General features: G+C 38.0%; 1 long non-coding RNA gene across 1 annotated transcript; it reads right to left on the reverse strand.

The window, feature by feature from the left end:
- Nucleotides 1-6,682: 6,682 nt before the first annotated feature.
- On the reverse strand, nucleotides 6,683-26,623 carry LOC103882389. The gene is made up of 4 exons (XR_002520567.2): nucleotides 20,298-26,623; nucleotides 19,695-19,745; nucleotides 11,587-11,651; nucleotides 6,683-7,251 (listed from the first exon to the last, which is right to left on the reverse strand). It is a non-coding gene; the product is annotated as an uncharacterized LOC103882389 (long non-coding RNA).
- Between the last annotated feature and the right edge of the window lie 998 nt (nucleotides 26,624-27,621).

Consider the following 27,621-nt stretch of genomic DNA (forward strand, 5'->3'; position numbering starts at 1 on the left):
AGTTTCAATATGGAGAGGAAAATATGTATTTTTATTGGCCTTGCTCTTGGCTAGCCACTTTTATTTTTCAGATTCTCTTTGCTAAACCTGATTCCTGGTGTGCTATGGTACAAAGATCTGTGGCTGTCATGGGGTTGCAGATTTTAGAGTTAGAAAGGTGTTAGGAATTGATCTGTCTCCACTTTCCAAATGTATGGAAAAGGAAATGGAGACCGAGGAAGACAAAACATCTAGGTCTTCGGACTTGCCAGCCAGTGCTTTTCCCACTCAAACTATTAAATTGACAGAAGGGAAAATCATGTGGCAATTTGTGCTTTTAAAACAGAGAATTTTTAGAGGCAATCTAATTATTTTTATATTACATTAAGAAAGGAAGAAAGGGAAGAAGAGCAAGGCACCAAAATCAAGAAGGTAAGCTCTTTGGAAAACCTGGTTTTCATCAGCTGGTCATAACCTCTGGAGTGAAGACTGGGCCCAGAGGAATATTCCGGACCGATCTATTCTTGGCAGAAACTGCTTTTTGGGTGAGTAAGCCGCCCACTAGCCTTTTTTTTTTCTCCCATCATCTAGATAAAAATGAGTGTTTAAAAACTGTGCTAAAATTTTCAAAAACACCTTAAAAAGATTCCATTACTTAAAGTGATTTGGATAATTGTGTTCAATGGTAGCCATTATTTAAAAATATAATTAGTTGCTGAACTCAGAGAAGGAGGGAAATTTCTGCAGGTGTTTCTCATTATTTGCTATGCATACAAAATATCTGCATAAATTACCATTATTATTCCAATGTATACTAAGAGACAATAAAGCATTAGCAAGCAAAGAAGAACGTTGTTGACCCACAGACTGTGAGAGAGAGGCCTGGATGCACAGTAATAGTGTGTTGGCCTTCAGTGCTGTTGCTGCACATGTGCTACCGCATTCAGGATTAAAAGAAACAATTTTGCACCTGTAACAATGTTACATATGGAATGTAACTCCATCAGAGAGATATTTAAAATAGGAGAGGGGGCAGGGAGAAACAAAACAACTGGAAAAAAATAAGGCTATAATTGTTTCAAAAGGGTGACACACACTTAAACTAGGTATCTCGGATTTCTTTGAGCTTAAAGCCCTAGCAGAACAGACAACTGAATTTTTTTAAGTATGTGGTGCATTTGCCAGTTTTCTTTCATTATTGTTAGGGTTTGATGGCAATGTTATTGTCAGTATGGTCCAACCGAACTCTCTATGATGATGGAAATATTCCATATGTGCATAATCTAGCAGTAGCCATTAGTCACATGTGGCTGTTGAGTCCCTGAAATGTAGCTGGTGCAACTAAGTAATTGATTTTTTACAATTTAATTTTAATTAATTTAAATATAAATAACCACATCTGGTGGCTAATGTAATGGACAGCATAGGGAAGTTAGTTGCACTGAGTTGTCCTTGTCAATAAAAATGGTAACTAATATCTTTTGAGTACTTACTACATACCAGGCACTGGGCTAAATGTTATCTCATTTAATTAACACCACAACTCTATGAAGTAGGTACTTTTATGCTTGAGAAGACTGAGGTCCGTAGAAATTAAGGTATTTGTCTTGATGTCACCAGACCAGCATATGAAGGAGTCAAGATATAATCTAGGCAGTCTAACTCCAGATTTCTCCCTATGAACTCTTGTTAAGGTGGCATCAAGAAACAACACACTGCTGAATTTACTCTACTAATCCACAATAAATCAACTTCTGTCAGTCTCTAATATGAAATCAAATGATAAATGAATATGTGTCACATTGGAAGTAAAGATTATCCAGTGATCAATCCAACTCTTACGATTGACAAGAGGGAGGCCTAAAGCAGATGAGTTCAAATGTGTTAGTGCTTAGTAAGCTTAAAACCAAGGTCATTGTAATATATGCAAATGTAGCGAGCGTCCCAAACTGCAGGTAACATAGCAAACACTCATAAAATGGTGTGTGTGCATCCTCCAGGGAAATCTGATACAGCGACCAAGAAGGAAGACTTGGAAGAGATGTTGGGGCCTGATCATTTGGTGATGAAAAGCAAATGAAAAATACTGCCTGGAGGCCGGGTTCGGTGGCTTACACCTGTAATGCCAGCACTTTGGAAGGCCAAGGTGGGTGGATCACCTGAGCTCAGGAGTTCAAGGCTAGCCTGGGCAACATGGTGAAACCCCATCTCTACTAAAAATGCAAAATATTAGCCAGGTGTGGTGGAGTGCACCTGTGGTCCCAGCTACTTGGGGGGCTAAGATGGGAGGATTGCTTGACCCTGGAAGGTGGAAGTTGCAGTGAACAGAGACTGAGATTGTGCCACTGCCCTCCAAACTAGGTCACAGAGTAAGACCCAGTCTCAAAAGAAAAAAAAAAGAAAAAGAAAGAGAAAGACTGAAAGAAAAGAAAAATACTCATTGGGAAATGAAAGTAAGCCACTAACAATTTGATACATCATTCTGCTTTTCATTTATAATTCTTGCATGATATGAGTAACACTCTGCTGATATAATATCCCCAGCCACTTATAGTTCAAGAGTTCACAAACCAGTTCATGTTTCAGGCCCATCCAAACAAGAGACTGCTACTAAGGGATCAAAGGAGAAAACAAGGCAGAAAATTGGTACATCTTATTTTTAATAATTCCCATATTATAATGGATATTAGCAAAAACCTGTTTTGAATCTTGCTGCCATAGCTTTTAGAATAGTCTTAAAATTCATGCAATCTTTGTGGGGGTTCTGTACTTCTACATATATTTTGACTAAAATCGACTAGAATCTTTTGTCCAGATGGTAAAAGAAAACTTTCTTTTTGCCTTAGTTAGGTGCTTTACACATCTTAGGTAGGCAAAATTATTCATATTGGACTTCAGAGAGATTAAGTAATTCACCCAATGACATCCAACCAGTGAGTTAGAAAATCAAGATGTGAACTCAAGTTCTGTGTCTATCAAGTTCCAAAAATTGTGTCTATCAAGTTCCAAAAATTGTCACTCTCTACTGCTCTGACCTGCTCCCCACTGCCATACAGTATTGTCTGTGATCTGGGCTTAAAATTATGAATATAGTTGTATTAGTCCATTTTCATGCTGCTGATAAAGACATACCTGAGACTGGGCAATTTACAAAAGAAAGAGGTTTAATGGGACTTACAGAACCACATGGGTGGGGAAGCCTCACAATCATGGCAGAAGGCAAGTCACATCTTACATGAATGGCAACAGGCAAAAAAGCTTGAGCAGGGAAACTCCCTTTTTTTAAAACCATCAGGTCTTGTGAGATTCATTCACCACCACAAGAACAGCACAGGAAAGACCTGCCCCCATAGTTCAATCACCTCCCACTGGGCTCCTCCCATAACACATGGGAATTGTGGGAATTACAAGATGAGATTTGGGTGGGGACACGGGGCCAAACCATATCATTCCACCTCTGGCCCCTCCCAAATCTCTTATCTTCACATTTCAAAACCAATCATACCTTACCACAGTCCCCCAAGTCTCAACTTATTTTGGCATTAACTCAAAAGTCCACAGTCCAAAGTCTCAACCATGACAAGGCAAGTCTCTTCTGCCTATGAGCCTGTAAAATCAAAAGCAAGTTAGTTACTTCCTAGATACAATGGGGGTAGAGGCATTGGGTAAATACAGCCATTTCAAATAGAAGAAATTGGCAAAAACCAAGGGGCTACAGGCCCCATGCAAGTTTGAAATCCAGCGGGGTAGTCAAATCTTAAAACTCCAAAATGATCTCCTTTGACTCCGTGTCTCACATCCAGGCCACACTGATGCAAGAGGTGGGTTCCCATGGTCTTGGGTAGCTCCACCTCAGTGGCTTTGCAGGGTATAGACCCCCTCCTGGCTGCTTTCATGGGCTGGCATTAAGTGTTTGTGGCATTAAGGTGCACTGTGCAAGCTGTCGGGGGATCTACCATTCAGGAGTCTGGAGGATGATGGCCCTCTTCTCACAGCTCCACCAGGCAGTGCCCCAGTAGGGACTCTGTGTGGGGGGGCTCCCACCCCACATTTTCCTTTTGCACTGCCCTAGCAGAGGTTCTCCTTGAGGGTCCTGCCCCTGCAGCAAACTTTTGCCAGGGTATCCAGGCATTTCCGTACATCTTCTGAAATCTAGGTAGAGGTTCCCAAACCTCAATTATTGACTTCTGAGCACCTGCAGGCTCAACACCACATAGAAGCTGCCAAGGCTTGGGGTTTCCACCCTCTAAAGCAACAGCCCAAGCTGTTGGTCCCTTTTAGTCAATGGTTGGAGCACCTGGGACACAGGGCACCAAGTCCCTAGACTGCACACAGCAGAGGGATCCTGGGCCTGACCCACTAAACCATTTTTTCCTCCTAAAACTCTGGGCCTGTGCTGTGAGGAGCTGCCATGAAGACCTCTGACTTGCCCTGGAGACATTTTCCCCATTGTCTTGGGGATTCACATTCAGCTCCTCATTACTCATGCAAATTTCTGCAGCCAACTTGAATTTCTCCTCAGAAAATTGGATTTTCTTTTTATCAAATTGTCAGTCTACAAATGTTTCAAACTTTTATGCTCTGTTTCCCTTTTTAAATTGAAGGGTTTTAACAGCACGCAAGCCACCTCTTGAATGCTTTGCTGCTTAGAAATTTTTTCCACCAGATACCCTAAATCATCGCTCTGAAGTTCAAAGTTCCACAAATCTCTAGTGCAGGGGCAAAATTCTGCCAGTCTCATTGCTAAAACATAACAACAGTCACCTTTACTCCATTCCCCAACAAGTTCCTCGTCTCCATGTGAGACCACCTTAGCCTTGATTTCATTGTCCATATCATTAACAGCACTTTGTTCAAAGCCATTCAACAAGTCTCTAGGAGGTTCCAAACTTTTTCACATTTCCCTGTCTTCTTCTGAGCCCTCCAAACTGTTCCAACCTTTGCTTATTACCCAGTTCCAAAGTCACGTCCACATTTTTGGGTATAGTTTCAGCAGTGCCCCACTCTACTGGTACCAATTTACTGTATTAGTCTGTTTCGTGCTGTACGTCATAAACACACACCCGAGACTGGGCAATTTACAAAAGAGCAAGGTTTAATTAGACTTACGGTTCCACCTGGCTGGGGAAGCCTCACAATCATGGCGTAAGGCAAAGAGGAGCAAGTCACATCTCACGTGCATGGTGGCAGGCAAAGAGAGCTTGCACAGGGAAACTCCCATTTTTTAAAACCATCAGATCTTGTAAGGCTCATTCACCACCACCAGAACAGCACAGGAAAGACCCACCTCCCCCAGTAATCCAATCACCTCCCACTGAGTTCCTCCCACAACACGTGGGAATTGTGGAAGTTACAAGATGAGATTTGGGTGGGGACACAGAGCCAAACCATATCAATAATCCAGTCTCATTTTTGGTATTCCACAAAATCAGATCTTCAAAGACACAAACCAATTCATCAGATTTGCATAACAACATGCCTCAAAATCCTGGCTAATTCTGTTCCTTTCAAACTAAATGAAACTTCACACTCTTTTCCTGCCCCCAGCCTGTGCCGTCTCCCACAAAACTTTCCTAATTTCTAATTCTTCACAGGAATTTTACTGCACACCTGCCCCATCTGCTTTTTAGGATCAAAACTAATTACCCCTCCCTTGAGTTCTCACAGTCATTCCTCTGTGTTTGCATCTATTACACTGTATTATGGTTGCTATTTAAGTACCTGTGTTCTCCACTCCACCACTCAAAGTTGCATTTTATCCTCTGCTCCCTTTTTGTGTGTGTGTCTTCAGTAACTGACAAAGTGTCTGCATATAATAAATGCTTAAATATTTGTTGAATTCAAATGAACTAAATAAAAACAAGCAAGTTCACACAAACTTCTCCAAATATGAATTAAACCAGGGTATACATTTTCACACTGATAATACTGCTATCAAATAAGCCAGTTATAACAATGATCTCTTTATGATTGTATTTACATGGTATTTTATAACAGTTTGGTTCTCACTTTGTTTCCCAACAAAACAATGAGCCCTTTAAAGTTATTATTTATATTAGTATAGCACATATGTTAAGAGCACAGACTCAAATTTATAAGTAAATAGTGCTCAGGTCTTAATTTAACACGGTGACTGATAGATGACATGGAAACATCAATGCCACTGAAAGAAAAGTTTAATGTCATTCACACTTTGAGAAACAAGAGGTGTGGCATGCCATGCAGGGCCACAGGAAGAGACAGCAGATTTGGATAGGAGACAGAAATAGGGCTTTGGAGGAAGCCTAGGCCAGAGGTTTTATTGGTGTTTCTGTACGAAAGGCAAGGTGGGGTAGAATAACATGTTCAGGATTGACTAGTTTGAATAATTCCAATGGGCTTTGGGCTATGGGAGTGGTCTTAGTTGCCCGGTATCTGACCCTGGAATAATTTAGGTCAGAGGAAATATTGGCTTGGTGTATGAGACTACATAAAGCAGGTGATTGGAGATTAGTTGGTTTGGGTATGAAAGGTATGCTCATGGCCTAGCCCTTTGTTATCTCTAAAGAGTGGCTCACCCTTGGAAGGACAGACTTCACTGACCACCAAGATTTTTAAGATTTCAAAACATAAGATACAGAAAATGAAAAACATGACTAATACAATGACCTTGAACAAGTTGCTCAACCTCTCTCATTTTCCTCATCTGTAAAATGGGGATAATAATTACAACATCATAGGGTTGTGGTGAGGATCAAATGAATTAATATACATAAGACAGATAGAACAGTATATGACATATACAATATGATGTAAAAATTAGCAATAATATTTGTCACTACATACAACACCTCCCAAAATGCATCCCACAAGATAGGAGGTGCTTGAAAAGTATTGAATGAATGAACGTAGGAATAAATGAAGAAGTCCTCAGGATTACACACCTTAGTGTTGAGCAACCAACATTTCAATTTCTTAGAAACAGAAAAATAATTTATGGGTAAAGCTGGTACTGGAGTGAAAAAGATGAACTGAATCTAGCGAAGGAATAAGATTCTCACTAACTAAAGCTTTTGTTGCTGTTTTCCTATAGTGCATCTTTTAGTCCATCTATCTCTGTCTCAATATTTAAGGCAGGCATTTGTCTTTCCGGTTTCTTTTGGCATCACTGCAGTCATCAAATGGAACATAATTTCCTTCATCCATAACCCAGTGAAGTTTAGTTGGACTTGATACCACTCCCAATTTTAAAAAGAAAATTTGCATCTTCAGACATCAGCAGCATGAGGCAACCTAAGAAATAAGTGTGCATTAGGCCTCTAAATAGACTTTTCCTTTATTATCTGTATGTAGCATCTACCTAATGGAAAATGAAGCGACAGCATCCATCTCCTTCTACTGGCATTACAATTTAAAGGAATCCAGTGAACTGTCCTTGTTAAAGCATAGGATCTAGTACGATTCTTTACTTCTAATGAACCCAGCATTTCAGATGCACAGATCTTTAGAATTGGAGAACTGGATGTTTTTCCACCCCCTGGATTTCCAAAGAAGAAAACAGATTCCAAGGCCCCATCTGCCATCTCTTGTCAACAGTCCTGGAAAAAGGACTCATTTCTATGTATTTAGGACACCCAGAATAATGTCTTATTTTTTGAAATCAGCATGGTATCCAAATGAAGGCAGCCATTTTACTAGTATTAATACAAAAAACTTACTTCAGTGAACAATGAAGACTTGAAATATCTATCTACTATATCCCCAATGCCAAGAGCATGGAAGAGATAATCTATGTTACAACATGGATAAGTAACTAATTTTCTTATTCATAGGTACAAATAGCTGTGTTGGAAACAGCATCAGTTGGAGACTTTGGGGCCCAAATCTGCCAACCTCTAGATATGTGACTTTATGTAAACTATTTAAATACTCGAGGTCTCTGTTTTCTTATCTGTAAAATGAGGGGATTAAATCAGATGTTCAAGATCTAACGTTTCCTGATTTTATGAGAGGATTTATAATCAAACTTTATGGTACTAATTACCTGCAGGTCACTTAAGTAGGTCTGATTATCAACACTAATTCACATGGACTTAATATAGAATTAACCAGACCACATGATAACCTCATAAACATACTCTTTATACACTTTTAATCTTTTGGGGTTATTTCCTATAACAAGAGGTCCAATTTAAAAATGAGTTGAGTTATAGGCCTTTATATAGCATTCATTTCTACACACTTGAAATAGAAAATGTTAGCTATTTAATCAGTCAGGTTTATAATTTAGTTTGTAAACTCAGAGACCATATCTAGGTTTTACATAATATTGATTACATGATCAGGGCTCATTAAAGGATAATAATTTAAAAATCACTTCTAAGTGTTAGCTTTTCCTAGCTAATTTCCTTTTCATGTGAATGCTTCATGTTTTAATATATCACCCTTTTCTCTTTATTTATTTATTTATTTGCTCTAGAAAACTGGTGAGAATTAATCTAGAATGATGACAAAATTAATGGGAATTTAAATGGAAGTGTAATCTTATTGGAATTTCATTTCTGATGACATAATAATAGGCTTATATAGCACCTTTCATCTATGGACCTCTAGGCACTTTACAAACATTAGTTAATTCGCACAACAATCCTGTGAGGTTGGCAATTATAATCAGCCCCATTATGTAAATCAGGGAAGTGCAATACAGGGAGGTTAAGTTCCTCAGGCAACAGGGAAACTAGTGGCAGAGCCGGCATCAGACCACAAGCATCCAAATGCTTACAACTGCACACCCAAAGAAGCTTGTGGAAAGCCTACCATTTTAGTTGGTTGCCACGAAAAGACCTCTTTCCAAAAGAAAAAAAATCCCAAAGAAATGTCTAATCTTGCCATTGCTTGCAGTGCTCCACAACGGAGGTGAAAGAACTAGAAGGGTAGGGCAGTATAAAGGAGACTTGCCTCGCAATGTACTCTGCCAAGCTTTTTCTCACCAGGCCAAGACTCCAGCCAAAAGGCTATGTGCTATCCCTTTTTTCACCAGCAACATTTGAAGGAAAAATAACCCAAATGCTAATATGAACATTGTTTATAATAGCAGAAATGATTTATTGAGCGTTTAATGGTTGATGGGCATTGTATTAAGATGTTTCATATACGTCACCTCATTTAATCTTTATAATAACCTATATATAAGTATATTAACTATTGCTGTGTAACAAAGCACCCTAAAACCCAGGACTTAGAAAAAATATTTATTTTTGTTCTCCTATCTGTGGGTCAATGAGGGGGTTGGTGATGTAGGCTGGACTTGACCTCCAGCTGAAGGTTGGATCCAGGTCTACTCAACAAGCCTCTCCTACTCCTTAGACATCAGGATAGCTGGAGCATTTTTTCTCATGATAAGCATGTTTTAAACTGTTACTGCATCACATCTTCTGATATCCCACTAGCTGTGCAAGTTCAAGGCCAAAGCCAAAATATGAAGTACTTCCTGCCCAGGATGAGGTCCACCCAGTTGCATGACTAAATCCAATGTCAATGAAATAGGAAAGTTTATTCCTGATACAAAGTTGGTAGAAACAGTGAATATTTTTGAATAGTTGAACCTATCGTTGTAGCTATTCTTTTGTTCCTTCTTTTACTTTTTTTTTTTTTTTTCTTTTTGAGACAAGGTCTCACTCTGTGGCCCAGGATGGAGTGCAGTGACATGATCATGACTCACTGCAGCCTCTCTCTCTACCTCTTCGCCTTAAGCAATCCTCCCACTTCAGCCTCCCAAAGGGCTGAGATTGCAGGCATGAGCCACCGCACCCAGTCTTGTAGCTATTCTTGTTCCAATTTTACAGATGAGAAAGCAAGCTGGAAGCAGGGAAGCCTTAAGAATTTGAATGTCTGTATGTCTCCCAGCCCTGCTCTGACTGCTGTCTCTCTTTTAACAGCAAGCATATTATAGGTTGCCTTTTCATTCCTCAGATTATCCACTCAGAAGTGACATAAACCCACCTTCTCTTCTTCACTGGAGATTAATGATTTAAATTACAGGGCCAAGCACTTCTCTGTCCTGGTTATGGCTTAAGCAGGGGCTAAATAGTCTTTTTCGCTTCTGTGCCTTTAGTTCCACATGAGACCAAGAAGCACTGAGCCCTCCTCAAACCTTCAACACCAGTGCATTTAAGCTATTAAACCGTCCTGTTGCATTTCAAAGAATGGATGCTGACAATTCACAGAAAGCACCCTTTAGCTTTTGGATGTATGAATTAATCATTCCAGTTAACTAGATACAAAGTTCACCTAAGGTCTCTGACCTATTGAAGATAAATATTAAACATATCCGACTTACTCAGTAGAAGCAATGCAAATTACCAACAGTCCCTGGGTCAAGGATCTGAGAGACAATAAGAAGTTAAAATAAATCAGACCATAAGGGGCAGACAAGAATTTTATTACTGATGTGAATACTGCACATCATCCACATACAGTTCTCTCCTGCCAATATCAGCAGGGGCACCAAAAAGTGTGAGATAGGCTGGCTCAATTTTTGTACTTTAGTCAGCTGTTACATCTTCCAACTCTATTTTTAAGAAGTAGAATTGTGAACACAAGAAAGGAGAAAGGCCTGCAACTTTATTAGTGTATACCTACCAGTTTAAAAGGAGTTAATAATATTTTAACACCTATAAAACTATGCAATGGATAGAAGTTGTGGCATTACAATGTTTGCTTTTCAAATTCCATTTTGCAGAGTGTAAGAATTCCTTGGCAGGGCTACAGGAGCAGCTGCAGGAAAACAGAGAGGCAGAGGTACAGTGCCTTTGGTCTCCCCTTATTCTACTGGAGCAGCTGCATTTTTATCTGCTTTATCAATTGAATTTCATGTACAATTACACTGGAATAAAAGCATTCTGCTGTTTTAAAAATGGTTTTAAACCACTGGTTTTGATCATGTCTTTTTCTGCTATATTTTTCATTTTTCTATACCCAACAATTGTGCTTATCTTGAACATGGCCTTAACATTTATTTATTTAAATTTTGGCTCTTTGCGTATCAGCAAAGAATGGTATTCTCTTTGCCATGTTTTTAGCCTTTTTCCAAAACATGCCCCATTTTGTTTTGATTGCTTTAATCTTTTTGTTCTCTTCTCCTTATGTTCAGCATCAAAATTGCTATTTTACTCCTAGCCTAGGGACAGGCATATTCGATACCATTTCAAATAAATAATCTAACTGGAGATTGGAGAGAAAAACAAGATCTCAGAGGTCTGGGAATGGCTGTGTTACGTTTAATTTATGCAAAACCTTCTGTATCACACTCTCTGTAGGATTTTCTTTGAATTCCTGACCACTACCTTTCAGATAGTGGAGTTTCATAGAGCACACAGCAATGATCAGTATAACCCAAAGGGTTCTTTCCAGTCACTTCCACTCTCCATCTCTTTTTGTGAAATGTCACGTACGGATGAGCTGAGAGACCACAGGCACACTTGGGCTGCTCCCTGAAAGCCAGAGCTGCTTCATATCTATTTATATGTGGACATGATGAGGCCTCTTGGACAAACATAGCAACTCTTCACTGAAAATGTCTCAGTTCTATTTTTTAACACAATATTCCAACCCTCCCCTTTCTCTTACCATTAAGGGTATTGCCTCACATTGCACTATCCCTCAGCTTCTTGGTCCTCTGAACTGTGCTATCACTGTAACAGAGAGAGAAGAAAAAAATTAATCTCCAGTGATATCAAGTAACTCCTGTGTCTTTGGCACCATTGCTGGTGGAAATCTCTGGTCTATTTAAATTACTGTGAGTTTAGACTTCAAGAAAAACTCCTCACTGATTTTTCCTAAACATTCTTTTTTAATTTTTTAATTTATTTATTATACTTTAAGTTCTGGGATACATGTGAGGAATGTGCAGGTTTGTTACATAGATATACACGGGCCATGGTGGTTTGCTGCACTCATCAACTGTCATCTACATTAGGTATTTCTCCTAATGCTATCCCTCCCCTAGTCCCCCACCCCCCAAAAGGCCACAGTGTGTGGTGTTCCCCTCCCTGTGTCCATGTGTTCTCATTGTTCAATTCCCACTTATGAGTGAGAACATGCAACGTTTGGTTTCTGTTCCTGTGTTAGTTTGCTGAGAATGATGGTTTCCAGCTTCATCCATATCCCTGCAAAGGACATGACTCATCCTTTTTTTATGACTGCATAGTATTCCATGGTGTATATATGCCACATTTTCTTTATTCAGTCTATCAATGATGGGCATTTAAGTTGGTTCCAAGTCTTTGGTATTGTGAACAGTGCTGTAATAAACATAAGTGTGCATGTGTCTTTATAGTAGAATGATTTATAATCCTTTATAAAGTAATGGGATTGCTGGGTTAAATGGTACTTCTGCTTCTAGATCCTTGAGAAATTGCCATGATGTCTTCCACAATGGTTGAACTAATTTACACTCCCACCAACAGTATAAAAGCGTTCCTATTGCTCCACATCCTCTCTAGCATCTGTTGTTTCATGACTTTTTAATGATAACCATTCTAACTGGTATGAAATGGTATCTCATTGGGGTATTTATTTGCATTTCTTTTGGCCAAGACAATCCTAAGCAAAAAGAACAAAGCTGGAAGCATCACGCTAACTGACTTCAAACTATACTACAAGTCTACAGTAACCAAAACAGCGTGGTACTGGTACCAAAACAGATATATAGACCAATGGACCAGAACAGAGGTCTCAGAAATAACACCACACATCTACAACCATCTGATCTTTGACAAACCTCACAAAAACAAGCAATGGGGAAAGGATTTCCTATGTAATAAATGGTGTTGGGAAAACTGGCTAGCCATATGCAGAAAACTGAAACTGGACCATTTTCTTACACCTTAACAAAAATTAACTCAAGATGGATTAAAGACTTAAATGTAAGACCTAAAATCATAAAAATCCTAGAAGAAAAGCTAGGCAATACCATTCAGGGAATAGGCATGGGCAAAGACTTCATGACTAAAACATGAAAAGCAATGGCAACAAAAGCCAAAATTGACAAATGGGATCTAATTCAACTAAAAAGCTTCCACAGAGCAAAAGAAAGTATAATCAGAGTGAACAGGCAACCTACAGAATGGGAGAAACTTTTTGCAACCTATCCATCTGACAAAGGGTTAATGTCCAGAATCTACAAAGAGCTTAAACAAATTTACAAGAAAAAAAACAAACAATCTCATCAAAAAGTGGGCAAAGGGTATAAACAGACACATCTCAAAAGAAGGCATTTATGTGGGCAACAAACATATGAAAAAAAAGCTCATCATCTCTAAATGTTCTTTATATTGGCAATCACTTTGAAATAAAACCCATGATAATTCTTAGTCACATTTTGGGGTTACTGATGAAAACTAGTTGTAATATTCATTATGAATCAGTACTAGTATTCAAAATGGGAGGGGTATATTGCCTTCTATGAAATAAAACATATTTCCCTTCCCTGTAACACAAAGGTAGGCCAGTTGAGGTCCTAACAATCTTTTAATTTCTTCCACCAGCACTGCAGTATGGGTTAGTGTGTAAATTCTGATTTTGTGAAATACCAGTGTCAATGTCCCCAGTATGCCACGCATAACTTCTTTGGAATTAACAGTTTTGGGCACCTAGCACTACTAACTGTTGTCCCCTGTGAATCTTTGTCTAAATGTTTCATCTGGTGACTGGATACATGTTCAAATGTACAATAGGCTGAAAGTACAGATAATTAGCACCCTTTGGGAATAGCACCAGCCTATAACTGCTAGGAGTTATAATTTATTATATTTTATTATAATTTATATATATATATATAATGCGTATTCCATTTCTGTAACCCCTCAGTGAGATAACTCTGAGGGTCATGCTTCTACACTAGCTCTAGAATTCTCCAGTGGTATTAAGCTCCAGTTGTCCACAGTGATAGTTGTCTTGAGATCTCATCATTTTTCTGTTCTCTTCCCTTCCCTGACTCACTTTCCACATTTCCTGCTGGCATCTTCAGCAATCAGCTCGCAAATAAACCACTTGAACTCAGGCCCTTTCTTTAGGATTTGCTTCTTGGGTAACTCAAACTAAAATACTATTCTATGCCTCAAATTCATCACTGGTAAGGGAGTGGGATGATAATAACTCCCCCAGAGGCTTGTAAAGATTCAATAAAACAGAATCTTTATACTCTTACCATTTCTATGGCCACAAAGTAGGCATTTAATAAATAATGTTAATCCATAGTATGTATCCTCCCATCTTACCTGTATACCTCTATCACCTGACACTCTGCCACTGTGTTCCCTACTCATTTCAATGAGGATACAGTGGTCTTCTTGCTCTTCCTCAAACATGCCAAGCACACTTCTCCTTCAGAGTCTCTGCACCCTCAGTGTCCTCTTCCAGATATCTGCATGGCTTTCTCCATTACTTCTTTATAAACCTTGTGCAAATGTGATCTGATCAATAAGAATTTCCCTGATCACCACATACAAAGTAGTATTTCCTATAAGATCTCAGTGCCCTCATTGCCCCACTTTATTTTTCTTCATTATAGTCATCATTGTCCACTAGATCAGAAACACCATAAAGGCAGGAGCCATGTTTATTTTGTTTCTTGCTCCATCTCCAGCACCTATAAAAGGACTGGGCACCTAGTAAAAGGAAAAATAATATTTGTTGAATGAAAGATCTTCATAAAATCCAAAATTTTAAAAGTCCTTTTAAGTGTAAAAATACTTAAAGATATACTGATTAGGATAATCTTATCAGATTATGCCAGTGGTGTGTGGGAGCTGGCTTATATATGCTCAAAATAGTGAATTAAATATTCAGCAATTTTCTTGACCGGTTCTTAAAGTGTTGCAGCTTGAAATTGGCCATGATGAAAATGTTCACACCATGGAAATTAGTAAATGTAAATGTTATATATCAAGACTTTATTTGGGAAGGGGGAATCTGTTTGTCACCACACTACTGATGACAGCTAAAATTCTGGAGCAAACAGAATTGTAAAAGAAAAGTGCTTTTAGGCTAGAACATAGCTTTGGAGTAAGGATAAAGGATAACATTATTGAACACTGATATCATCCTTTGGGCCTTATGTTGAGCTTTATGTCTGAGAGATAGTGCAGAATTATCCCCCAGGCAGATTTAATAAGATTTGCTTCTATGTTACATTGCACCATGCATACATTTCTACTACTCTTCATATGACATGAATTTTTCATTGTTAATATATAAACAGTTGGCTCTATGAGGACAAGGCACTGTTCATCTTTATAATCCCTGGAGGCTAACAAAATTTGCCCACACAGCAGGCTGGTGAGTGCTTGAACGACACAGTGATAAAAGTCAGGATTATGATGACTGACACAAAAAGTAAGGCCATATATAACTGACCCCATAATGCTTCCTTTCACAGTATCTTAAAGAATGAAGTTGAGTCTAACCTCACCTTCAATTTGCAATCACTTCTATTAAAATGATGAAAATAATTCAATCAGCTCAGTCCATTTTTCTTTTCTTCTTTTTCTTTTTCTTTTTTTCTTTTTTTTTTTTTTTTTTTTTGAGATGGAGTTTCGCTCTTGTTGCTCAGGCTGGAGTGCAATGGGGCCATGTTGGCTCATCACAACCTCCACCTCCGCAAGCTTCAAACAGTTCTCCTGCCTCAGTCTCACAAGTAGCTGGGACTACAGGCATGCGCCACCACACCCAGTTAATTTTGTATTTTTAGTAGAGACAAGTTTTCTCCATGTTAGTCAGGCTGGTCTTGAACTGGTGGCTTCAGGTTATCCGCCCACCTCCGCCTCCCAAAGTGCTGGGATTACAGGCATGCACCACCGTGCTGGGCCTCCTCAGTCCATTTTTCTTTGCACAAACAAACTCTGCTAAGGATAGGGGTTCTCAAGACATAAATTCTAGTCAACTTGTAAATATATGCTGACTTCTGAAGCCACAGAAATATATCATGAAGAATAAGTTTCAATTTTGACCTTGCATGCCATTCACAAAAGAAGGGTTATTGAAAGTCTGAGTAATATTTTTCTCCTTAGATGAGCATATTAAGTGAGGCAGGAGAGATTATGCTGCAATAACAAATAAACTTAGAAATTGTGGTGCTAGAAATCAATAAAAGTTATTTTTCATTTGCATCTTAGTCTTATGTGAGAGATGTGGCTTTCTCAGTAGATCTCCTCCAAGGCACCTCTACACACTTTCCATGGTGGGATCTCAGTCATACCAGCCCGCTGTAATTGGAAGAGGTACTGGGAAAGGTAATCTTTCTGCATATCATGAAATAAATTATTCTGATGAACATCTATTCAGTCTCTGCCAAAATGTGTCTAAAAATTATCAGATATTCTATACATAAATTCATTTTACAGGAAATCTCACTACCTCAATTTACTGATAATGGCCCACTTTTCCTGCGAGTACAAGTCTCTGTTTGCTGCCTGACCAATAGCCTTCTATTTCTCTGCTGTTTAGGAGAGCCTGCATTTTTCACTTAGAGCCTGGTTTTCCTAGCTTCCTGTCTTTAACTTTATGAATCTGAAAGACAAATCTGGTGGGAAGTGCTGGGAAAGACTTTCTTCGCAATTGAAAAGAGAACAGAAGTATATTTCCCTATTTTCCTCCATTGATGTGGCCATGCAGTCTATTGCATGTGAAATTAGGACTGCCATCTCGTGACAATGAGAAGAGGCACAGCAAAGGTACAGAGATGGTCGAGTTTGAAAGATGGAAGTTACACGCCTCCTGAAAACAGCAAAGAGCCATTGAATTAACTCTGGAACCCATATATGTTGGGACTCTTGTTAATCGAGACAACCTTTTTTCCATGTTAAGATATTTTTCAGTGTATTTTTTATTTAAATGGTTTTAGGATATTTATGGCTTTTTTTTTTTTTTTTTTTTGAGACGGAGTCTCGCTCTGTCGCCCAGGCTGGAGTGCAGTAGCCGGATCTCAGCTCACTGCAAGCTCCGCCTCCCGGGTTCACGCCATTCTCCTGCCTCAGCCTCCCGAGTAGCTGGGACTACAGGCACCCGCCACCTCGCCCGGCTAGTTTTTTGTATTTTTTAGTAGAGACAGGGTTTCACCGTGTTAGCCAGGATGGTCTCGATCTCCTGACCTCGTGATCCGCCCATCTCGGCCTCCCAAAGTGCTGGGATTACAGGCTTGAGCCACCGCGCCCGGCCTATGGCATTTCAATAGGTGTTTTTAAGTGCCTAATTGATACAAGGTACAGTGTTAGCTGCAGAAAGATGTTTTCCACTCACCTCAGATCTGTTCCAATTTCACCCCAAATGCTGCCAAACATCTCCTTCAAAAAGGCAAGCAAATACTCTCTGATATTGAGGTTTACCTACATATTTAATTTGGAACCTCTCCATTCCTAGAAGATGGACTACAGTTTTAGAACTGTTAAAGTTTGTTGTGTACCTCAAGAGAGACTGTCAGGGTGGACCATCCTTGTTATTAAAAACAACAACAAAAACAACAAAACTTGGCAATGAAAACCAAGCCTCAAAGAATGGTCTCTAGTAAAGAGATGGAGACTAGGGGAGTTAAATTATCCTTTATTTCAAAGTAACAGCAATGTTTGGTTTTTTCCCAGGTAGATCAAGAGAAAAGAACTTTGTGGGGAGCTTGGGACTCAGGGAGAAAAGGAGGTGAGAGAAAGTTTTCTGTAGTGAAACATGTCAGCTAACCAAGGCTAAGCATAGAGAGGACAAGGCACCTTGGCTACGCTGATGTCTGATCTTTTCGTTTACATTGTTTTCTCTTTCTGCTTATATTTCACCATCATTATTCCCAATTCTTCAGCAGTTGTTACACATAATAGAGTTACATATTGCTTTCTTAAAGAATAAGGTGAGCACGGTGTTTGAGTTTGCTTAGGACTTTTCCAGTTTTAGCCCAGAAAGTCCCACATTCAAGGCAAACCCAAATGGCTTGTTATCCTACTTAGAAAATGAAGGCAAGAGAGTGAGACCTGTGAGTGGGAGTGGTAATTAAATGGCGAAAGCCGATCAAAATTGAGATGCGAGTAGTATTCTGACCAAGAAGTGAGGGATCCAAGGAGAATGTAAATTTTATTTTCATGGGAATTCTAAATGATATAGGATAGGTGGTTACACTTACCTCAAGGACACAGGAAGTCAAATTGACTATATTAATGGTAAAGAAAAGAGTAACTCCAGAGGGTTGGGGATTTGGAAACATAGGGATCCTGGTGTTGCCAGATTAAACTAATTTCTATAATTGTGGCAAATGATGAGAAATTCAGGGCTCACTAAGAACGTATAACAAAACAATCTCTCTGGAAGCATCTGGAAAGTCCTCCTTGAAGACAAAGTCCTGGCTATGTTGAATTTGAAGTCTTTCAGGCAGATTCATTCTCTAGCATCACTGACATAAAGTAGTGACTTCTAATGAGTACAATTAATGGAGACTTTTTGTGACTGGAAAAAGAACTTGCAAACTAGTGTGAGAATTACTATAATTCTGATTTTAGCTGCTTCAAGCGATCTTTAATAGGCCCTTTCTCCTTCTATGAGGCTATCCCATCCTCAAAATGTGCCAGAGTTTAATCTCTCTACTTCATTTCTACTCAGCTTTGCTTAAAGATAAAATTTTCACAAAGATCAATTCTACTTAATGTATTATCTAGTTAGAGAGTCGATCCTCCCAGATACAGTCACTTCATGTGGAGGAGTGATGATAGTACTGGATCACTTCAGCCATCAGTGTAAGGTGTTGGGACATACAATTTTGACTCCAGGAAACTCAAGATCTCTCCTGAGTAAAGCCAGTTTCCAGAATGAACAAGAAAAAACTTATCTCTGACTATATGTACCACATTCCTCAGAATCCCCCTGAATTCCTTTACCTAGACAGCTTGTTGTCCATGTGGGAAAATATACCATGCAACTTTTTCAATTATACAGAAGACAACTTTCTCCAGCATTTCAATAAAATTCAGTGTTACTGGCTTCATATTCCCACTAATGTATTGTAATCATATACTTGCTATTTCTGATTAGCAATAATATCATTGCAGCTTATTAGGTCAAAAGACCACTAAGAGAAGTTCTCTACCAAAATAGAATGTCTGAAAGGCATTTTTGAAATTCATTTTAAGAATGAGGTCATTGAAAAAAACAGGTTGCAATGAAGACTGTAAAGCAGACACTTGTTCTTTGGTGAAAACATTCATACATTCTGAACTGAATAAATCTAACATATTTTAAATATTATATTGTTTCAAAAAATAACAAACTGTCAAGTCCTGCTACTTATCACTGTGTGATCTTAGGCAAGAAACTGGAACCATAAATGAAGTATTTATAAACAGCATATGCAGTAGCATTCCAAAAGGCAGTCTTCTCTTATACTTTGGTTTACAGTGTATATCTTTTTTTTCCCCCAACATAACTGTAACCACCTTGAGGCAGAACCTCTTTACTCCCCCAAGGACAGTCTGCACCAGAATGCACCTAGTAGAAGTGTAATATATATCTGTAAGATATAAAGCTAAATCGTTGATTGTAGGTTACTCATTATGCTGTTCCAATCTTCATTGCACTTTATGATGTGTAAAACAGGAATATAGCTTATCAACTATAATCCATTTTTTGAGGCTCAGAATGATTTTTGAGATCAAATAGGGCAGTGGGAAGAATTGCTGAGTTTGAATATGGCCTCTACCACTTACTTGCTGTGAGATTTGGACAGATTCCTTATTTCTCTGCTTCAGTTTCCTCATCTGTAAATAAAGACAAGAGTATCTATGATCAAGTAATTACGAAGAGTAAATGAATTATAAATAAAAAGGGCTTAGAACTGTGTTTGGTGTAATAGCAAGTACTTTATGGTTGTCTTTTATTCAAATAAATTTATAAAATCATATGATTTTACAGAATTGAGCTGTAAAAAATCACTATATCTACTTTCTTTCTGCCCAACCTATTACTAAATCCATGGTATACCTTACAATCAATGATATCTAAAAAAAAAAAAAAGGAAAGAAATAGAGTTGCTAAAGAAAACCAAAGAAGACACAATGAGAAAAATGACTCAGGAAAATGGAGACAGAGAAGTGAGAGAAAGTGATAAGATGCATGGAAACCAAACTCAAAACCTGGCCCATTGCTGTTCTCTGGTTGCTAGATTTTGAAAATGATACTGATCTTATAATTTTACTTGGAGAAGAAAACAAAGTAGCCAATAAGAACTGAACATTATTTCAGTTATAGTTATTTAGTCATCTCCTGACATACAGGGTTGGTTGAAAGGATTTGTTCACTTTTCCCCTTACCTCCTCCTTTCCGATGTTTGGTTTTCACCGGGGTGGTTGGGAAGGAAGCTGTGGCAGCAATGAGGAATGTGAGAAGTTCTGACTGTCTCCTTGCCCTTTGCCTAGAAATATCAGTATCATGATCATAATATTTAAATTGATGAATGGAAAGCCATAAAACTTGGTGGAAAACAATATAGGATGCCTTTTTATTTCATATTGACACGATTCAAGCTTTAGCCTAAGAATACTTACATAAAAATAAGCAACTTTTCTTTTACAAACTATGATGTCTTCACATTTCATTTCAGGGTCACCTTTGAAACAGTTTTCTACCCAGCTTCTTAAATTATACTTTATAGAAAACTAGTTTCATGAAATATTTGTAGTTGTTTTATATTTTTATGTCTTTTCCCCTCATGGCTAATGCCATTTTTAAAAAAAGTTCAGTGGTCAAAAAAGTAAGGAAAACATTGAGTTAACTAAAATTTAACAAGTGTCTTTTTGATAGGAATTTTCAGAATCTTTATTATGCCAACAAGCATCATCCATCTTTTAGAAGAAGATACCATAGGCAGTTTTTGCCAAATGTATTCGATCATGTAACATTTATAGCAATTTTTTCATGGTACATTGCAATGGTTGATGGACATGCTTTAGGAAAAACATTATGAAGGGCTGACTTAATTCAATGATGCAATGCATTTCTTTAACATTCTGTACTTTTCAAAAAAACAAAACCCTTTCACATATATAGTAATAATTCTTCATCACAACAGTCCCCAGGAAGCAACAGAAAAATAATTAATACAGCCATTTTATGGATCTCATAAACAGAAGCCTTAAAGGTTGAATTATTTTCTCAATGTCATACCATATGACATAGAGGACTTAGGTCTCTTGATTCTATGCCTTATCCTATTGAACATCTTATTCAGGATACATTTTTTTTTTTTTTATCATTGTAGTCCTGTACTAGCTCTCATCTATCTGCTGCAAACCCAGTGAGGAATTATGACATCTGAGGGCACATAGTACTTTGCATCTTGGTCCCCGGGTTAAATTGGAAAGAGATATTTCTGAGAAGCCAGTAGCCATTGGAGGCAGCTATGAAGCAACCATAAGAGAATTTGGAGCAGACCTTCTGATACTGATTGACAAGAGACTGGTATAGGGCTGGAACCTGGAGCTCTGATAATCAGTTTATTGCTTAGGAGGTGATGAATAAGAGCCATGTTGGCTAAAACTCTGTCGTATTAGTTGTTGGCCACAAGGCCTATAAGTAGATCATCATATAATGTCACAATCTGCTAATATGATGCGGAGTGGACCTTCTGCTTATCAGCTCCCAGGTCTGGAAGGTCAAGAAGAGCTGAGTGAGGTCGAAAGAAAGAAATCATGATGCTAACTACTTTGCCTTCCATTTGGAGCTTTAAAGGTAGAAGACATTTTTGGTGATGATACTTGGTTTAACCCAGCACATCAAGATAAAACAACAACAACAACAACAAAAAAAACAGACTTGGAATTCAACACCAAACACCATTATTATAGGCAATCCACTGCTGTGGTTTGGATGTGGTTTGTTCCTGTCAAAATTCATATTGAAGTTTTATTGCCAGTGTAGCAATATTGAAGGTGGGGCCTAGTCAGAGGTGTTTGAGTCATGGGGGGTGTATCCCTATGAATAGGTTAAGGCCTTCTTGAAAAGTAAGTTCCTGCTGTCACAGATATAGATTAGTTCCCATAATAGCAAGTTGTTATAAAGCAAGTTTCCTTTACCTATTTGGCCCCTTCTTCACATCCACTCCCCTGTTGACTTCCTGTCATGCTATGATGCAGCATGAAAGCCTTTCTAGAAATCAGTACCGTGCTCTTGAATTTCCCAGCATGTAGAACCATGAGTTAAATAAAACTGTTTTATTCATAAATTACCCAGCCTCAGGTATTCTGTTTTAACAATACTAACCAGACTAAAGCATCCACCTTCTCATGATTCAAGTCTCCAAAGATGAAAGGAATGTGCAAAGTTAAGTACAAACCACAGCTTCCCAGGGAAGAGAACTCTATTCAGCCAAAAGTCAGTTAATCTCATAATGTGTTTTTGTGTGCTAAGTGGTATTTCACTGTATAAGTTGTCTAAGCAGCACACGCTGAATTGTCACCAGCCTCCAGAGCTGTAGGAAAAGAAAATGATCGCTTATGTATCTTGGTGGCTTATCAGGGAACATGGAAGAATTAATGTATTTATTCTTTCTTCTGAGATTAAATGTAATTGCTTTAAAAAGATAATCATGCTATTGTTTGAATTGTACGCATTTCTTATGAAGCACTAATACATTTTCCTGTAGTCTGACAAAGTGTATGGTCTCTTATCCTCATTTCCCTGTGGATAAATACTTTGTTAATTAATAAAGTATTATACGAGCACTTAGTGTCTGCATTTAACAGTGCAAGGATTTCATTCAGATTATGTTAATAGATTGTTCACATTATTCCTTGCATTAATTACAACTTCTTTCTGTGGTTTCATCATAAGAGCATTGTCATTGTGAATACAGGGGGCTTTTTGGATTATATTCTTGTTTGACTGCTGAAGTAATGCTAGGGAAATATTATTATATCGAGCACTACTCTCTAGGACTTGGCAAAAGCAAAAGCAGATTCAATTATTCTCAAATCTTAGAGGAAACACAATTAGTTACAGTCTGGCCTACTTGAATCAAAATCAAGCAATTTGGGAATTTCTCTATAACCTACAATATCTTAGAAAAAAATTATAAAATTAGTATTTCATATCATGATACCTTAGGCATAATTATCAGGAAAAAAAAAATAAAAGGTTTCCTCCCAGTAATTGGTAAACGTGGAATTCAAATGAAGCAAATATGTAGCATGGGTATAAATCTTAGGCCACAGGCGTGCAAGAAATTTCACTTTCTTTTTCCCAAATCAGCTTAATTCTGACTCACCTCACCTTATCTAAGTAAGCTCTAGATATCTGCTGTGCTGGTGGGAAATTTAATTGGGGGCGTGTGGACCACCCCCTTTGCCCAGTGTTATGCAAAGGTTCCCAGGTCTTAGGTAATACCTGGAAATGAGGAAGGCCCTGGGTCATCAGCCATTAGTGTGTTATGGTTACTACTGAGGCACAGCAGGCCTAGTGCTCAGGGTCCCTTCAGGTCTGCCTATGCTCCATTTGTACTTGAGCTGTTTGATGTACTTTGGAAGGCTGAGGATCTCTATGTCTGCCCTAGGGATGAGCCTCCTCAACCATATCTCAAGGAAATCATTCACTCACCAGTCTACAGGCAGAGTACTACCACAAGGAAATATGCCAGTCCTCACCATCCCATTCTCCTCCTCCATCTCTTTTTCTTTCCTGGGAAATATTTTTCTACTTCATGCCTGTTGCTCTGACAGTCACTTACTTCCTCTGTCTCTAGTTGTCCTCAGAAGCAATCTTAGCATTTATCTTTTTAGGCTTTTCCTAGCCAGATGGTAACTGAAGATCTCTGCCAGGCCAAAACATCTCAGAGGTCTATCTGCAAAAGGGTCAGCTATGTGCTTAGAATACAGGTGTGGGGAATAAACATACAGGGCAAACACATATACATTATCTTGAAACAAATCCTGGAACATAAACTATTTTCCAAAGACATGCAATTTTATTAAAAAATAAACTTTACAAAATACAGTTCTGATGTTACTATTTCAGATAAAATGAGAAATGATTTGTAAAAATAAAACTAGTTTGAATTCAGAATTTATAAAAGCCCACATTTGGTGTTTTACATGGGAATGTGATAAAACATTAACATTTGATGTTTTGTCTATTTGTTTATACAAGTGATTAGGTTATTTTCATTTTATTTCTTAAATATTCTCATGAAGTGTAATTGTAGGAACTAAGGAGCAGGTTTTCTTTCCTCCCTTTTTATGCTCACTCCTATAGTCATTCTTGCCTCTAGAGTCTTCCTCTTCCAACTCCTTCCTGGTGTACCCAGCTCCACATGCAGTTTTTCTCACTCATGACCACCTCTTGCCCTTTGTACCAACACTTTTCGCATATCTAGGGCTGCAGATTTAGCAAATAAAAATACAGGACAACAATTAACTTTGAAGTTTACATAAACAATGAAAAAGTTTTTAGAAAAAGTATGTTTCAAATATTGCATGGGACATACTTATAGAAGAAAAAAATTTCATTGTTAACTGAATTTCAAAGTTAACTGCGCATTCTGTAGTCCATCTGGCAATTCTACTTATATTCCCAGGTCATTATCTCACTTTTCTCCAACCTTTCCCACCTCTTTTCACAGAATATTGTTCCATGTAACTAATCTATGGGTATGAAGTTTTAATTAAGCAAAATAAATAAGCTCTAGATATCTACTATACTGCATTCAACCTACAGTCAGCAATAATGTATTATACACTTAAAACTTTATTAAGAAGATTGATCTTACCACAATAAAACAAAATTAGACAAAGAAAAGGCATTGTAGTAAATATGAAAGAAATTTCAAAGAAGGGGTACTTTGATTGAACACCCCACAATCTTCGATGAATTTCTCAACCTGTTCTCTTAGACCCTGAACTGTCTTAGAAATAGGAAACTGGCTTCAAAAAGTAAAATCTAACAGCCTCAGAATTCCACACTTATGGTGGAAACAGAGTTAAAATAAAGAGTTATAATTTAAGTCAGAGGACTTCGTGTGATGTAAGATAGAAAACTTGAACAGTTTATAATAATCAGGCATCCTGAATTCATAAAATAAAAGGAAAAACATCACACTACAGTTGAGAAAAAAAAGGAGACTTTTTTTTTTGTTTTTAACTCGATAGCACTAGAGTTAGAAAAGTAAGCTGATTGAATGGTTCTCTTTAGAAAACATCCATTTGGCATATGAAGACCCTTGTTGTAAAGAGAGGAGTGGCTGGGGAGGCGAAGCCCATTAAAGTTGGCAGTTGTGCTTTGTCAACTATTTAGTGTGGTTGAAGCAAAGGTAAAGTAGCAAGGATTGTTCCTGCAGGAAAATATATTTAAGCTTATAGGCCAGGCTTTACAAGTAAGAGTGCAAGGACAAGAAAAGTAGAGGTTTTATTTCAGGGCAAAGTAAGAAATGCACAGGATATGATCCTTCTGGTTCAACAAAGTCTCCAAGATGCTTTCAAGTTGAACATGTTTCTGAGCATTGCAAGGATAGCTCATAAATGGTTATTCTTAAACTGTTGCTTATTGAATCAAATCTGAATCTGGCAAAGTAACAGCAGAAGCCAGGGGAAAGCCAGTAGATGATGCATTAATGCGGCCTTGAAAATAATTTTCAAGTCTTACTCAGCAACAGAATTTGGTTATATCCTGCTTCATATGGAATGATTTCATTCCTTTGGGGTTTTTTGTTTATTTGTTTGTTTGTTTTTTTATCAATCTGCCTTCCACAATAGCTATTTAAAGTAAGCATTAAATTTATCAAAAGTGTATTCTTTATTGTAATCAATTCTAAAAGATAGAAGAATACCATCTTCTTCTGCAAACAGAATGAGCACCTATGGAATTCAACAATATTTATGAAGAAAGAAATTGTATTTATATAGGAGGAAAAAAAAGAGTAGATTGAGGCAGATCTGTGTTTAAAACACAGCTCATTTACTAGCTGTGTGGCTTTGGATGGATCCATTAACCTCTCCGAATTTCTTTCCTTAATTATAACATGCACTAATAATGTCTTGCATACATGAGAGTTATGAATTAAAAATAATATGTGTAAAGTGTTTCACACACAATAATAGCTACAATCTAATGAGGCCTATTAAGATATCCTGAGGCTCATAAAGGAGAATTGCTGAGACCTCTTGAATAACATTTCTCAAAATGTGTTGGGAAAACATTAGTCCCTACCGATGTGTCTGCTATTATCAAATTTGGGAAATGTGTTTTATAGGCTTCTATTAGAAATTAGTAAAGACTCTGAGAAGCTCTGCAACTAAGAAATCTGCTTCAGTTCAACACTGAGTTTTCAAGGCCTGAGAATTCTGTAACCTTTTATTAGACATCAACAGGGATTCCAGTCTTGGGTGAACTTTGCCCCTGACATCAAAAAAGAAAGTCAATTCATTACAGTTTGTTCAGCTGAGGATGTGTTTCTTACTATGTTATTTTGACATTGTTACCTTTCTTTTTCACTGATTTTTTAACCTCCAGTTTTAATTCATGTAAACAAATTTGAAGGAAATGTCATTTATTAAAAGTATAGCATTTGTCAGATGGATAGATTGCAAAAGTTTTCTCCCATTCTGTAGGTTGCCTGTTCACTCTGATGATAGTTTCTTTTGCTGTGCAGAAGTGCTTTAGTTTAATTAGACCCCCATTTGTCAATTTTGGCTTTTGCTGCTATTGCTTTTCGTGTTTTAGTCATGAAGTCTTTGCCCATTCCTACGTCCTGAATGATATTGCCTAAGTTTTCTTCTAGGGTTTTTATGGTTTTAGGTTTTACGTTTAAGTCTTTAATCTATCTTGAGTTAATTTTTGTATAAGGTGTAACAAAGGGCTCCAGTTTCAGTTTTCTGCATATGGCTAGCCAGTTTTCCCAACACCACTTATTAAATAGGGAATGCTTTCCCCATTACTTGTTTTTGTCAGGTTTGTCAAAGATCAGATGGTTATAGATGTGTGGTGTTATTTCTGAGGTCTCTGTTCTGTTCCATTGGTCTGTACATCTGTTTTGGTACCAGTACCATGCTGTTTTGGTTACTGTAGCCTTGTAGTATAGTTTGAAGTCAGGTAGCATGATGCCTCCAGGTTTGCTCTTTTTGCTTATGATTGTCTTGGCTATATGGGCTCTTTTTTGGTTCCATATGAAATTTAAAGTTGTTTTTTCTAATTCTGTGAAGAAAGTCAGTGGTAGCTTGATGGGGATAGTACTGCATCTATAAATTACTCTGGGGATTATAAATAATTCTACTATAAAGACACATGCACACATATGTTTATTGCAGCACTATTCACAACAGCGAAGACTTGGAGCCAACTCAAATGCCCATCAATGATAGACTGGATAAAGGATATGTGGCACATATACACCATGGAATACTATGCAGCCATAAAAAAAGATGAGTTCATGTCCTTTACAGGGACATGGATGTAGCTGGAAACCATCATTCTCAGCAAACTAACACAGGAACAGAAACATGCACAGGAGCAGTGCATGTTCTCACTCATAAGTGGGAGTTGAACAATGAGAACACATGGACACAGGGAGGGGAACATCACACACTGGGGCCTGTCAGAGGGTGGAGGACTAGAGGAGGGAGAGCATTAGCACAAATACCTAATGTAGAT

The sequence above is a fragment of the Papio anubis genome, chromosome 2 (assembly GCF_008728515.1).
Source record: "Papio anubis isolate 15944 chromosome 2, Panubis1.0, whole genome shotgun sequence".
NCBI classification, from domain to species: Eukaryota; Metazoa; Chordata; class Mammalia; order Primates; family Cercopithecidae; genus Papio; species Papio anubis.